This window comes from Nicotiana tomentosiformis, chromosome 8 (genome assembly GCF_000390325.3).
Source record: "Nicotiana tomentosiformis chromosome 8, ASM39032v3, whole genome shotgun sequence".
Taxonomy (NCBI): Eukaryota; Viridiplantae; Streptophyta; class Magnoliopsida; order Solanales; family Solanaceae; genus Nicotiana; species Nicotiana tomentosiformis.
The window spans coordinates 59,229,679-59,244,489 of NC_090819.1; positions in this window are offsets into that span (position 1 = coordinate 59,229,679).

A 14,811-nucleotide genomic window follows, 5' to 3' on the forward strand; every position below is an offset into this window, starting at 1 on the left:
AGGGTGAGGAGGAAAGTAATTACTCTCACGATGGACTCGGTCCAAAAATTGATAGATGAAGAAGAGGAAGAAGAGGAAAATGCCTCGGCACTAACGGTCCGACCTAGGAAAACCGCCGACGTCACCAAACCTTCTGAGCCGACGGCGGCTGCTAAAATCAAGACTCGTGTCGAGGAGGCTTCCAAAAAGAAATCGGGTGAGAATTCTGAATTACCAGAGGTCGAGACCGTTTCTCGGCCATCTGCAACTACACTGGACGGGGCCGGTTTTGAGACCCCGAAGATTGATCAGAGCATCCCGAGCGACTTGCTCAGGACCATGACAACATGTCACTTGCCTTCTCTCCCGACCTTTTCTGAGGAGGCACTAAGGGAAGCTCGAGAGTTGAAGACTCCTGATATAGGCGGAGGCTCTAGTGTAGGGGATCCCTTTTGGGATTGCTTTACTGGAGTTGATGATGCCTCTGATATCAGTGATGCTTTTATTCTTTTAGAAGAGGCCCAACGTCCCTTATCTCGGGTAAGAATTAGTTTACTGCACTTCTTTTCTTTACTCTTCTTTTTCTTTTTCTCTAAATCTGACTTGTGTTTTCCTTTTTTGTATAGGCCTTCGCCAAGTTTCGAGCTGACCTTAGCCAGTGTGAAACCGAGCTCCAAAGGGTCTCAGAGGAGAGGAACACTTTGAAGCTTCTTTGCGGCCAAAAGGACGAAACTATAATGGACCTTCAAGTGGATTTGGCCAAGGCTCATGAGGAAGAGGCGGAGCTAGATAAGCAGGTAAGCATCCTTTTGATAGAGTACGGACTCGACCCAACTGTGGAGACTAATACTTCATTATCTCAGCTAAAGCAAAAGGTTGAAAGGATCGAGCTGATTCAGGAAGAAGTCGATCAAGTAAAGGCCGATTGTGATAAGTGGAAGGAGAATATGGACCACCTAGCTGCGAAAAAAGAAACTACCTTGGCCAAACTATCATCGGTCGAGGTTCAACTTTGAGGCATCAAAGAGAAAGGTTTAGCCCAAGCCAAGAGGATCGAGGAGCTTGAAATCGGGCTTTCTAAGGCCAAGGAGGAGATCGAGAAGACAAAGGTTATGGCGGACAAGTCCATAGCCATACCGGGCCAATGCTGAAGCTGCTCAAATGCAGCTAAGGGAGGCTTCTGACCTAGAGCAATAGATCATTGACTCGGCAAAGTGTCAATCCCGGAGGGAAACCCTCGAGGAAATCCATACTCGAGGTTTTGACCTCTCCGAGGAGATAGCCCGAGCTAAGGTGCTTGAAGCTGAAGCCAAGCAGCTTGCCTCCTTCGATGACGAAGATGATGATGAAGAAGGCAGTCGAGGCGGATCCGATGTGGGGCCTGAAGGGGAAGTTTCTCCCGGAGAAGAGGTCAAAATCGGTCGTGGTTAGGGATTAATTTCTCTTTTTGTAAGACCTTGATTGTTCTTTTGTACATAACCTTTTTTACCAATATATAATAGAAAAACTTCTTTTGAATGTGTTCTTAATTTTATGTTCAAACGTGTTTTGTGCTTTTGCCTTGTGAAAATTTTGTTGTTGCAGCTTCTGTAATCGAGTGAATACTAATTCAAACTTTAGAATAAACCCTTAGGTTTTTTAGACGCGCAAGGGCGAGTCCCCGAGCTCAATAATATGTTCGAGATTTCGGATGGCTTGATCGATGCCATGACTACATTATTTTTATGACTAAGTTCGAGTATGTTTCGAACTTAGCATAGAGTAAACCCTTAGGTGTTTTTATCTAATAATGGGTAATTTCCGAACTTATAGTAACATTCCCCTTAAGGTTTTATGTCGGATCCTTGAGCTAAATTCAAGTCAACTTTATTTGAACTCGGAATAGTGGAACCCTTAGGTCCGAGTTGAGTGAGAACAAAGTCTCGAACTCTAAATGTATTGGCCCTTAGGCCCTTTTAGGTTGGGCCCATATGGCCTCTAAAAGACGATTATTATTTCCCCCTTTTTGGCTTAAAAGACTTAATAAAAATTTCTTTATGCCTTAGCATGTATTTTACCCATTGGGTTTTTTGAGGGTCCGATGTTAGTTGAAACCCTTTTGCTTTTTGTGCCTTAGCACATTTGTGTTAAAGATAGTTTGATACCTCTTAAGGTTTTTCAAGGGATGATTTTATCGAAGCCCTTTTGATTATTTGCCGAGGGTAGCCTTTTGTAACCGATTTTTTAGAGAATTTGAAGGCCTATCGTTATTGCGGAATTCAGACGTCTTTGAGCCTCTTTATTTAGGCCGTAGCCTTTAGTTTGGCCGTAACCTTTGGATATGTATTTTAGCCGTAGCCTTCGGGTATGCCTCTTGGACTTATTTCCCATTAACATTTCAAACTAGTTTGAAATGTCAGTCCCCGAGAGTGGTGGTCTTGGCCTATAGATCTAGGGGTGCCGATCATCGATGATAGTCCCCGAGTATATATTTGCACTTTGGCTCTTGAGCCATTTCTCACAATATCATAAGCATGAGGTTTGTATAGTAGAGGATTTTCTTCGAGACACAAAATGTTTGAATGAAGAGAGAATGCTTCTTTGAATAGTTTATACATGCGCACATGTTTTGCCATCGGGGCTTGACTAATTTATATGGACACGGTTCACTTGACCGTTTGGCCCATTACAAAGCTTCCCAATCGAGGCCCTTTGACATGTAGTACTATTCTTGAGAATACAACATCCGAGGGTGATGCCCTCAAGTATTCGAGGTTGATTGCAAAGAAGTCTTGGATACTGTTGAATTGTCCTCAGGTAGCACATAATTGTTGCCTCGTTAAAAACCTCGCCAGAAAAACCCACTTGGGATAAAAACTGATCTAAGGGAAAAAGAGTGCAATGCGTACTTTAAAACACGAGGTCTCGATGTCTTTGATCGAATTCCTTCAATGAGTTAGCATAGAATATACATAAACGAAAGAAGGGAGAAAGTCATACCTTAACAATAATATCGTTTGAGAAGTGATATGTTCCAGTTGTTTGACAGTGGTTCGCCGTCCATCGACCCGAGTTTATAAGTCCCTTTTCCGACTATATCGAGGACTTGATAGGGTCCTTCCTAATTCGGGCCGAGCTTCCCTTCATTAGGATCTCGAGTGTTGATGGTGACCTTCCTTAGGACTAAGTCCCCGACCCTAAAGTGGCAAAGGTTGGTTCTTCTATTATAGTATCTTTCGATTTGTTGCTTTTGTTCAGCCATTCGAACAAGTGTCGCTTCTCGTTTTTCATATTATAATTCGAGGCTAGTATTCATAGCCTCATGGTTCGATTCCTCCGATGCATGTCGAAACCTTTCACTGGGTTCTCCGACTTTGACTGGGATTAAGGCTTCGAAGCCATACACTAAGGAAAACGGAGTTGCCCCTGTACTGGACTTCAATGTTGTTCAATATGCCCAAAGGATTTCGGGCAGAATTTCTCTCCATTTCCCTTTAGCTTCGTTCAACCTTTTCTTCAAGTTTTGGATGATGGTCTTGTTCATCGATTCGGCCTGTCCGTTCCCACTAGGGTGATACGGTGTTGACAATATCCTTTTTATTTTATGGTCTTTGAGAAATTTCATCACTTTACTGCCAATAAATTGCTTACCATTGTTGCACACTATTTCTGCGGGTATCCTAAATCGACACACGATGTGATCCCAGATAAAGTTTATAACCTTTTTTTCTCTCACTTTCTCGAACGCCTGTGCTTCAACCCATTTAGAAAAATAGTCAGTCATAAATAAAATGAACTTAGCTTTACCTGGGGCCGATGGAAGAGGGCCAACAATATCTATCCCCCATTTCATGAATGACCATGAGGATAGGACTGAATGAAGTTGTTCTTCGGGCTAATGGATCATCGGTGCTAACCCTTGACATTTATCACATTTTCAAACAAACTCCTTAGTATCTTCTTCCATGCTATGCCAGTAGTATCCTGCTCTAATGATTTTGTGAATCAGTGATTCGGCGCCAGAGTGGTTCACACAAGTGCCTTCATGGACCTCTCGTAAAACATAATCGGTGCCTCCTGGTCCTAAGCACACTGCCAATGATCCATAGAATGTTCTTTTGTATAATGTTCCATCTTCATCTAATGTGAATTGAGCAGCTTTGGTTCGTAAGGTCCTCAACTCTTTAGGGTCCGACGGGAGCTTTCCATTCTTCAAGTATTCAATATATTTATTCCTCCAATCCCAGATTAAGCTTGTAGAGTTTATTTCGGCATGACCTTCCTCGATCACGGATCTCGAGAGTTGAAAGGCAGTCCCCGAGCTGATCCCATCTTCCTCGACCGATGACCGCAAGTTTGCAAGTGCATCGGCCTCACTATTTTGTTCTCGAGGTACATGCTGTAAAGTCCATTCCTTGAAACGGAGCAAAGTTACCTACAGCTTGTCCAAATACCTTTTCATTCTATCTTCTCGAACTTCGAAGGTTTTGTTTACTTGGTTCACTACCAGTAAAGAGTCACACTTGGCTTCAATGACTTCTGTCCCCAGGCTTTTAGCTAGCTCGAGACCTGCAATCATGGCCTCGTACTCAACCTCATTATTAGTCAACCTAGAAGTTTTGGTAGATTGCTTAATAGTGCTACCCATGGGTGGCTTCAAAATGATGTCTAGCCCAGAAACCTTCACATTTGAAGCACCGTCTGTGAAAAGGGTCCATACCCCAATGAAGTGCCAGATTTTAACAAGAGTTCCTTTTCAACTTTGGCTACGAGGGTTGGCATGAAATCGGCCACGAAGTCCGCTAAAATTTGAGACTTGATGGCCGTCCGGGGTTGATATTCGATATTGTACCCACTGAGTTCGACGGCCCATTTGGCCAATCGGCCCGACAGTTCTGGTTTTTGCAGAATATTACGAAGTGGGTAAGTGGTTAATACACATACGGGGTGACATTGAAAGTATGGTCTTAACTTTCTAGAGGCGCTTATCAGTGCAAATGCCAATTTTTCTAAGTGTGGATATCTAGTTTCTACTTCTCCTAAGGTTCGACTTACATAATAAATGGGAAATTGCGTACCTTGCTCTTCTCTAACTAGGACACCACTTACCGCGATTTCTGATACTGCCAAGTACAAGTAAAGTTTCTCATCTGCCTTTGGAGTGTGAAGCGATAGTGGGCTCGATAGGTATCGCTTCAACTCTTCCAATGCATGTTGGCATTCCGGGGTCCAGGCGAAATCGTTCTTCTTTTTGAGTATAGAGAAAAATTTGTGGCTTTGATCTGATGACCTCGAAATGAATCGGCCTAAGGCAGCTATCCGTCCAGTTAGCCTCTGTATGACTTTTACACTATCCACGACGGCGATGTCTTCGATGGCCTTGATTTTATCGGGGTTGATCTCGATCCCCGGATTTGATACTATGAAGCCAAGGAACTTGCCCGAAAACCCCGAAAGCATATTTCTCGGGGTTGAGCTTCATGTTGCATTTTCTTAAAATCTCGAACATTTTCTGCAAATGAGCCAAATGATCCTCTACGCACAGGGACTTAACTAGCATGTCATCAATATAAACCTCCATTGATTTACCTATTTGTTCTTCGAACATTTTATTCACTAGGCGTTGGTAAGTAGCTCCTGCATTTTTTATCCCGAAGGGCATTACATTATAACAATATGTTCCATACATGGTGATAAACGAAGTCTTTTCTTGGTCTTCCGGGTTCATTTGGATTTTATTGTACCCGGAATAGGCATCGAGAAAAGTAAGGATCTCGTGGCCGGCCGTGGCATCGATCACGCGATCGATGTTAGGCAGTGGAAAAGAATCTTTGGGGCACGCCTTGTTTAAATTCTTATAATCTACACACATTCTAAGTTTTTCCCCTTTTTTAGAGACTACAACTACATTGGCTAACCATTCAGGATATTTCACCTCTCGAATGGATCCTATTTTGAGAAGTTTAGTTACCTCATCCTTTATGAATGCGTGCTTTACTTCGGACAAGGGTCTTCTCTTTTGCTTCACCGGTTTGAACCTAGGGTCCAGGCTTAGCCGATGTGTCGTTACCTCCGGTGGAATCCCTGTCATGTCTAAATGGGACCAAGAAAAACAATCTAATGTTATCAACAAGAAACTGAATAAGTTTTTTCCTGAGTTCGGGGTTTATCCTGATCCCAGGTATACCTTTCGCTCGGGCGGGTACTCGATCAATATAACCTGTTCCAGCTCTTCGACCGCTGATTTGGTAGCATCAGTATCTTCAGGAACAACAAAAGTTTGAGGGGTCAGAAAATCCTCCTATTCTTCTTCTATCTCCCGCTTCCCTGATTCGGTCGAGGCTGGTGGCTGTGATTGCTATTTGACTTCCTATTTATCTTTGATGCTCGACCTTTCCAAGGTTGATAGTTTCGATATCGGGGTCACCTCATCGACCGCAAACATTTCCTTTGCAGCATGCTGCTCCCCGTATACTATTTTTACACCGTCCGACGTCGGGAATTTCATCATTTGGTGGAGAGTCGAAGGGACTGTCCTCATATTATGGATCCAAGGCCATCTGAGCAGGGCATTGTACCTCATGTCACCCTCAATTACGTGGAACTTGGTATCTTGAATGGTTCCATCCATGTTCACTGGTAGAATAATCTCCCCTTTAGTTGTTTCACTGGCCGTATTGAAGCCGTTTAAGACTCGAGCTACAGGTACAATTTGGCTTTGTAGGCCGGGCTGCTCCACGACCCTTGATCGTATGATATTTGCCGAGCTACCTGGATCTACTAAAATATGCTTAACTTGAACTTTATTTAATAAGATAGAAATTATCAGAGCATCGTTGTGGGGCTGAGAAATGCCTTATGTTTCTTCATTGTTGAATGATAAAGTGTCTTCGGGCACATAATCTCGAGTTGGTGTTTCCCTAGGATGTCGACCCTACCGACGATCATATGAATGACATGTTGGGGTTCCTCTTGTTCATTTTTACTGTTGGCGTCCCTTTCTCTGAAATGATTCTTGGCTCGATCGTTGAGGAACTGTCAAAGGTGACCCTTATTTAATAAACGGGCTACCTCCTCCCTTAATTTCCTGCAATCCTCGGTCTTGTGACCATGTTTGCCATGATACTTGCACATCAAATTTGGGTTTCTTTGGGAAGGATCAGTTTGTATAGGTTTGGGCCACCTAGTATCTCTGATCCTTCCGATTGGCGAAACAATGGCCGATGCATCAATGCTAAAGTTATATTCCGATAACCGAGGTGCCTCTGTGGGATCGGCATACTTGTTGAAACCACTTTTGCTCATAAGTCCCCAAGAATTCTGTCCTCGATCACTTCTTCGATCGTTGGGTGGAATTGCGTCCTGAACCATTGTTCCTTTGATCTGCGGTATAAGGTTGATATCGGTCCCTGTTCGACCTTAGCTCCCTGTCGACATCCCTCTGGGTTTTAACTGTTGACCTGTTTGGATATACTGAACCGAAAGGGGCTCCTAATTAGTCGTCCTCGATCGTGATCTTCGACTGATATCTATTATGTACATCTACCCAAGTTATAGCTGGATACTCGATCAGATTTTATTTTAACTGCTATGATGCTATCGAACTCCGTTCATTCAATCCTTGGGTGAAAGCTTGAACGGCCCAATCATCTGTGACCGTGGGCAACTCCATGCGTTCCATTTGAAATCGGGATACGAACTCTCTTAGCATTTCATTATCCCTTTTTCTTACCTTGAAAAGGTTCGATTTCCTCGTTGCGACCTTTATGGCCCCGGCATGTGCCTTTACGAAAGAATCTGCTAACATGGCAAATGAATCGATGGAATTTGGTAGCAGGTTGTGATACAAAATTATTGCTCCCTTCGAAAGGGTCTCTCCGATTTTTTTTTAACAGCACAAATTCGATTTCATCATCCTTTAAATCGTTACCCTTGATGGCGTATGTATACGAAGTAACATGCTCGTTGGGATCAGTAGTCCCATTGTATTTGGGTATGTCTGGCATATAAAACTTCTTTGGAATAGGCTTCAGAGCCGCACTTAGAGGAAACGACTTTTGTACAAACTTCTTCGAATCCATCCCTCTCAAGATTGGCAGTGCCCCTGGTATCTGATCAAGTCGAGAGTTGTATGTCTCCACTTTTTTATCGTTGGCTTTGATTCTCTTCTCCCGTGATTCAATTCTTTTAGTGAGCTCCTCAAGCATTTTTATTATCGCAGGATTAGTCTCCGATTCGTTACCATTTGACCTTTCCGGTACTGGTTCGGTACGACAAGTAATTTTCGGCTCGACCCTATTCGGAGCTCTATGTTAATTTTGTAACTGAGCAATAGCGGCTTGATGAGCCTGAAGGATCTCGAATATCAATTGGAGACTGACTCATTTGTCTCCTCTGCCCTGTGTTCCTTGGCCACTAGATCGGCCTTCTCTGCGTATACTCCCATCGAGATTTGCGCCTAGGTCCGCATTTAGAGCAACGTGCGAACTGATATCGATGGGGTTGGCAACCAGTGCTCCCCCATGATTAGCCCGTGGCACTTTGATTCCTCGAGCAATCACATTTTCGTTTTCACCATGGAATCCGAGGCCATTGTCACCGTGTGTGGATGCGTTTTGTGAGTTTGACATGTTTTAACCTGAAAGCAAAGATACTTGACAAGAACAAGCGTAAAATAGTATGTTTCCCCAGAATCAGTACTGAAAAATCACTATTATCCTCAGCCCCACGGTGGGCGCCAAACTGTTTACCCTAAAATTCGAGTTACAATTAAATTTATTTAGTGATTTTAAGGATACATGATTTTATCCAATACCAATTGACAAATAAGGAATTGAATAAATAATCTGAATAGTAAAATAAATCAAATCAATATTCTAGCAGCGCTTTCGACCTCGATTCGAGATGGTCACGAGGTTGGGTAAGAAGAACAGTAAAGAGTAGAAGATAAACAATGATGAACAGTAATGGATAGTAAGTAAAATAGAGAGCAGTGTTTTTGTATATCTTTATCCGTTAATCAATGCCTACAAATGAATGGGGTCCCTCTTTATATATTAGAGGAATCCTAAATACGGTCAATTCTTATAACGGAAATAAATTCCATAATTGGCGTCAATAACCGCTTGATTCGATCTGTTCCGGGATTTCCGCCGAGATCTTCGGTCGGTTGCTAATATTTCACCATTCCGTTATTATGCCTTACTCGAAGTCGGTCATGCCCAGTCTCGATCTTCAGCGAGCACTTCCATCTTCATGCTCCATACTCTTCCATTGAGCTCGAGCCTGGTCTATCATGAGCTTACTCTCGAGGCAGCTCCTTGTGCCTATGAAATCTGACATGCCCCATTCCGACCGCATACACAATTATATCACCTATCTTAAACTAAATAAGGATTCGTGCATCATTAGACGAAAATTTGATGTAGATTATTATAATAAGATATCAAAAAAGGTGAAAAACAAAGAGAGTGCGTTATCTAAAATAAAATAACAATTTAGAGTGATCGAAAAAAACTGCTTTAAAGGAAGAATATCTAGAACGAAAAATTTAAAAAGAGCTTTGGTTTTTTTTTTTCTTTTTTTTGGGGGGGGGGAGGCGAGGGAAGGGGATCACTTTAGAAGGGGTAAAGTGTCCACAAAAAGTAAGAATATTTGTAAGAAAGCACTAGAAAAAGAGCTGGGTCAAAAAAATATTTTGAAACAGCAATTGATACACGTCGAACTGAAAAGGAAACGATTTGATACTAACAATTTGAAAACTAGATTTTTTTTTAATTTTTTTTTTATCTTTATGAATATCCACTTTTAATAGTTTATAAAATGCCAAGAGCACTTTCATATGTGTATCGTATATATATACACACACTCATTCACGCCTAGGCCGCTCACATTTCCATTTATGTGATTCACACCCTTTGATCATCTCTCAATACAGCCTTGGATAGGTGTCACGTGTCCAATTCATCAAGTTAGGGGTATGTGTATGTCAATAGTAAGCCGATAGCGGTTCTCCTAAAAAAATAGTATAATAAGGAGTAATTCTAAATAAATTTTAATAGTAAAGGGGTATATTAAACCCTTTTCAGTATATATATAGGGTAAAATCGGTTTATATTAAATAATGGTATAATAGCGTGACACGTGAAACCGGAGATAGATGGAAGATGAAGCGAGTAGAAATCAGGTCCGAGGACAACAACTTCAGTTGGCACCGAGAAGATCCTGAAAGGAACACAGTCACGGAAGCGAATGAATGTTTGTCATGAGATGACATTTAATGAAGAATATTTCTCAGTATTAAATAACACAACCGTTGTAGAGAATTTTGGCATTCATGGCTTGCCGTTACATATTCATCAATGGCCCCTATTATTGTCATTTAAGAGGGGCTTGATCCTATGACCTTGTTCCCTAGGTATAGCTATAAATAGTGGCTTCAACATTAATTATAACGCACGAAAATTTTGAGAAACGTATGCTACACACTATTCTAAGCTAAATAATACTTTATTTTCTGCCTAACGTTATTCTTATTACTGCCTTCTGAAGCCTTCCTCCGAGAACTAAGCCATCTGCTGATTTATCTCCATTTCAATACTAAGTCTTGCATTTTATTTAATTCACTAATTATTTTTGAGATCAAATCGATTCCCTTGTCTATAAACTACTCTATAAATTCAACTGTACCATTTTACGGGTAAATAATTTAGCGCCCATCGTGGGGCCTAGACAACTGCGTAATTGAGTTGATCCTTGCATCTATTACTAACCTGTTTGATTCTTTGTTTCTTAGCAAAAATCGTAAAAAATGGCAGCTAACGATGTCAACATCGCACATAACATTGAGGCACAAGAAAATTTGCCTAAACACGAGGATTCGATCAGTGATACCCGCAACGAGGAGGACGTAGCAACACCGATTCATGGCGGGCGATATCTCTGACACGTACGAAAGACGACTCCTGATGATGCTGAGGACGAACACGTTGCAGAAACAGTGGGGATCTTCAGAGAACAGTAAAAGGCCATCATGGGCCATCTCTCAAGGCAAGACCAAGCCATGACAGAACTAAGGCAAGCGTTATCGGGTGCTTCCAACAACGCGAATGGAGAAGGCCTTATTCCTCCAGGTGCTCCCGCAAATCAAATAGTGCAAAGGGTTGATAACAACACCCCGAGGGGTGAGGTCGATTCGACGGAGCCAGAGGGATCGGCAAGGGATCCGGTAACAACAACAACAATAATCCCTTCAAATTCGAGCTCATGCATTTCATGAGGGAAATAAACGAGTGGATGGACCAGAATGCGAAAGCATTTCACGCTCGAATGGACCAAATTCCGGGCGCACCACCAGTACCAAAGGACCCATACTCGAAAAAGTACACCCAGCTACCGCTCAAACCGAGTGCTGCACCAGAGTTGATTCCGAAGTGGTTCAAAATGCCAGACGTACCGAAATATGATAGGACTTAGGACCCTCAGGAGCACACCACCACCTATGCAATAACGTTAAAAGGAAACAACTTGGATCAACATGAGATAGAGTCAGTCTTGCTGAAGAAGTTCGGAGAAACCCTCATGAAGGGGGCCTTTACATGGTACTCACTCTTACCGGAACACTCAATAGATTCCTTTGAGATGTTCGCAGATTCTTTCACCAAGGCCCATGCCGGGGTCAGGAAGGTTCAGGCCTGGAAGATGGACATATTCAGAATTTTGCAAGGAGAGTCCGAGTTGTTGTGTGAGTTCGTGATCAGGTTTCAGAAATAACGGATGTTGTTACTGGCCGTGCCAGATGAATGGGCAGTGGAGGCATTTACTAAAGGGTTAAACCCAAGAAGCTCAGATGCCTCCCAAAAACTGAAGGAAAGCATGGTCGAGTTCCAGGAAACTACATGGGCGGACGTCCATAACCGTTTTGAATCAAAGATAAGGATAGAAGATGATCAGATCGAATTCGTGACATCAACCAAGGGTCGTGATCGAGAAAAGAACAAGGATAAATTGAAGGATGATTTTGATGCAGATCGATGATCTTCTAAGGGCCGGTTTTGCCCTACGAAATGGCCGAAGGATGCGGTAGCAGAGGGATCCGATCAGCGGATAGGTTCGCTCCCAATAGAAGAACTGACTGTGGCCAGAATAACAGGTCATTGCAAGACAAAGAAATATTGGGTTCCCGGGATTCCACCTATCCCAGACTGTTAGAGTACAATTTCAATGTCAGCGTAGTGGAGCTGGTATCGATGACGAGGAACATCAAGGAAGCGCGGTTCCCGAGGTCGATGAGATTTGATCCCAATATGGGGGATCCTAATATATTGTGCGAGTATTATGGGACTAATGGCTACCGGACTAGGGACTATCGACATCTACGCGAGGAGGTGGCAACGCTGTTGAAAAATGGCCATCTCAGAGGATTCTTAAGCAACCGGGCTAAGAACAATTACGGCCGCAAATGGGATAATGCAGAGCCCTCGAAGGCAGGGGAAGAACCTCTCCGACTAACCATCAACATGATTTTTGGGGGGAACGAGATCAACGGTGTAACCTTCTCAGCATCAAAAAGGTTAAAGGTATTGGTGACTTATAGCAAGAGACTCTAGGAAGTCACCGAGGACGACATCACCTTCATAGAAGAGGGCGTTGATGGACTTGTACTGCCACACAATGATGCCCTGGTAATTTCTCTTATCATTCTAGATTTTAAAATTAAATGTATTTTGATGGACCCAGGAAGTTCAGCCAACATCATTCAATGGAGAGTGCTGGAATAAGCCAAGCTAACCAGAAGCATCATTCCAGCAACAAAACTCCTCGCCGGTTTCAACTTAGCAAGTGTAACGACCCGGGGAGAGATCTTGCTGCCCACGAACGCCGAATGGGTCATGAAGACTACCTTATTTGAAGTAGTAGACGGCGACATGGGCTATAACATAATTCTTGGCATACCGTGGCTATACAAGATGAAGTCCGTACCATCAACATATCACCAACTTATGAAATTCCCAACTCTAAAGGGAATCAAAAAAATAAGAGGAGATCAACCAGCAGCAAGAGAGATGAATGCGGTCTTGGTTTTCAGCAGTAAATGGAAAGAACACACTGTATAGCAATTACAGGAACCGATGTCTGCTCCCAAACCAAAAAATATGACAAAGGGGAGGAGCCGTCGGAATCTTACCAGGTACCAAGATATTTCCAGGTACTGGAAGAAACGGACGTGACCAAGTCCACGGCGGAAGAACTCAAACAAATGGCATTGTTCGAGAAGTTTCTAGAGAGGAAGTTTCACTTGTGGAGAGGATTAAACCCCGAGCTCAGGTCAGGATTTATTGAATTTCTTAAAATTAACATTGATTATTTTGCATGGTCGCACGCGGATATGACAGATATCCCGCTAGAGGTGGCCATGCACAAGCTAAGCCTGGACCTAAGCATCCCGCCGGTAAGGCAAAAGAAACGCCCAATTGTCGAGGTCAGAAACAAGTTTATTAAAGAAGAGGTAAAGTATCCCGACTGGCTAGCTAACGTAGTAGTTGTTCCGAAAAAGAATAATAAATTCCGTATGTATGTAGATTATAAGGATTTGAATAAGGCGTGCCCAAAAGACTCATTCCCACTACCAAACATTGATCAAATGATTGATGCAACGACCGGACACGAGTTGATGAGTTTCCTCAATGCTTATTCCGGGTACAACCAAATTAAGATGAACCCGGAGGATCAGGAAACAACTTCGTTCATAACTAAATTTGGCATATATTACTACAATGTGATGCCCTTCGGGCTTAAAAACATTGAAGCCACTTATCAGAGGCTCGTGAACAAAATGTTCGAAAAGAAAATAGTGAAGACAACAGAAGTGTACATAGATGATATGTTGGTTAAGTCTTTGAATGTAGGTGACCATTTGAACTACCTCCAGGAAACCTTCGATATCCTAAGAAAGCAAAACATGAAGCTTAACCCCGAAAAGTGAGCATTCAGAGTCAGCCCCGGTAAAAGTTTGGGTTTCCTAGTGTCACAAAGGGGGATAGAACTCAATCCCAACAAGATTAAAGCCATCGAGGACATTCCAGACCAGCTGACAAACGTGAAAGAAGTCTAAAGACTAACGGAAGATTGGCTACTCTAAACAGGTTCATTTCTCGGTCTTCGAAAAAATGTCATCACTTCTTCTCACTTCTGAAGAAGAAGAACTACTTCGAGTGGACTCCATAATTCCAACGGGCTCTAAAAGACCTGAAACAACATCTATCAAGACCTCTATTACTATCAAAATTGTAGGAATGCGAACAATTGCTAATATACATAGCAGTCACGGAGGTAGCGGTAAGTGCCGTTCTTGTCCGGAAGGACGAAGGTACACAATATCCTATCTTTTATGTAAGCAAAATTTTATCGGGAGCGAAAACGCGTTATCCGCACCTCAAAAAACTGTCCTTAGCTCTCGTAGTCATCGCTCGAAAGCTTAGAGCTTATTTTCAGTGCCACTCGATAGCCGTGGTGACAACTGTTTCCCTGCAGAATGTCCTTCACAAACCTGAGTTGTCAGGTCGACTGGCCAAATGGGCAGTTGAAATTAGTGAATTTGAAATCGAATATAAGCCGAGGATTGCGATCAAATCATAAGTTTTGGCCGACTTTGTGGCCGATTTTAGTCCCAGGCTACTACCTTTGGCCACAAAAGAAGCGATGATGGTATCGGAGACGACATCAGGAGTTTGGACCTTATTCACGGACGGAGCTTCCAATGTGAAAGGGTCCAGGCTAGGCATGAGAAGTCCTGAGGCAGGCCATAAAAATATTTCCTTGACTAACAATGAAGCCGAGTATGAGGCTTTGATT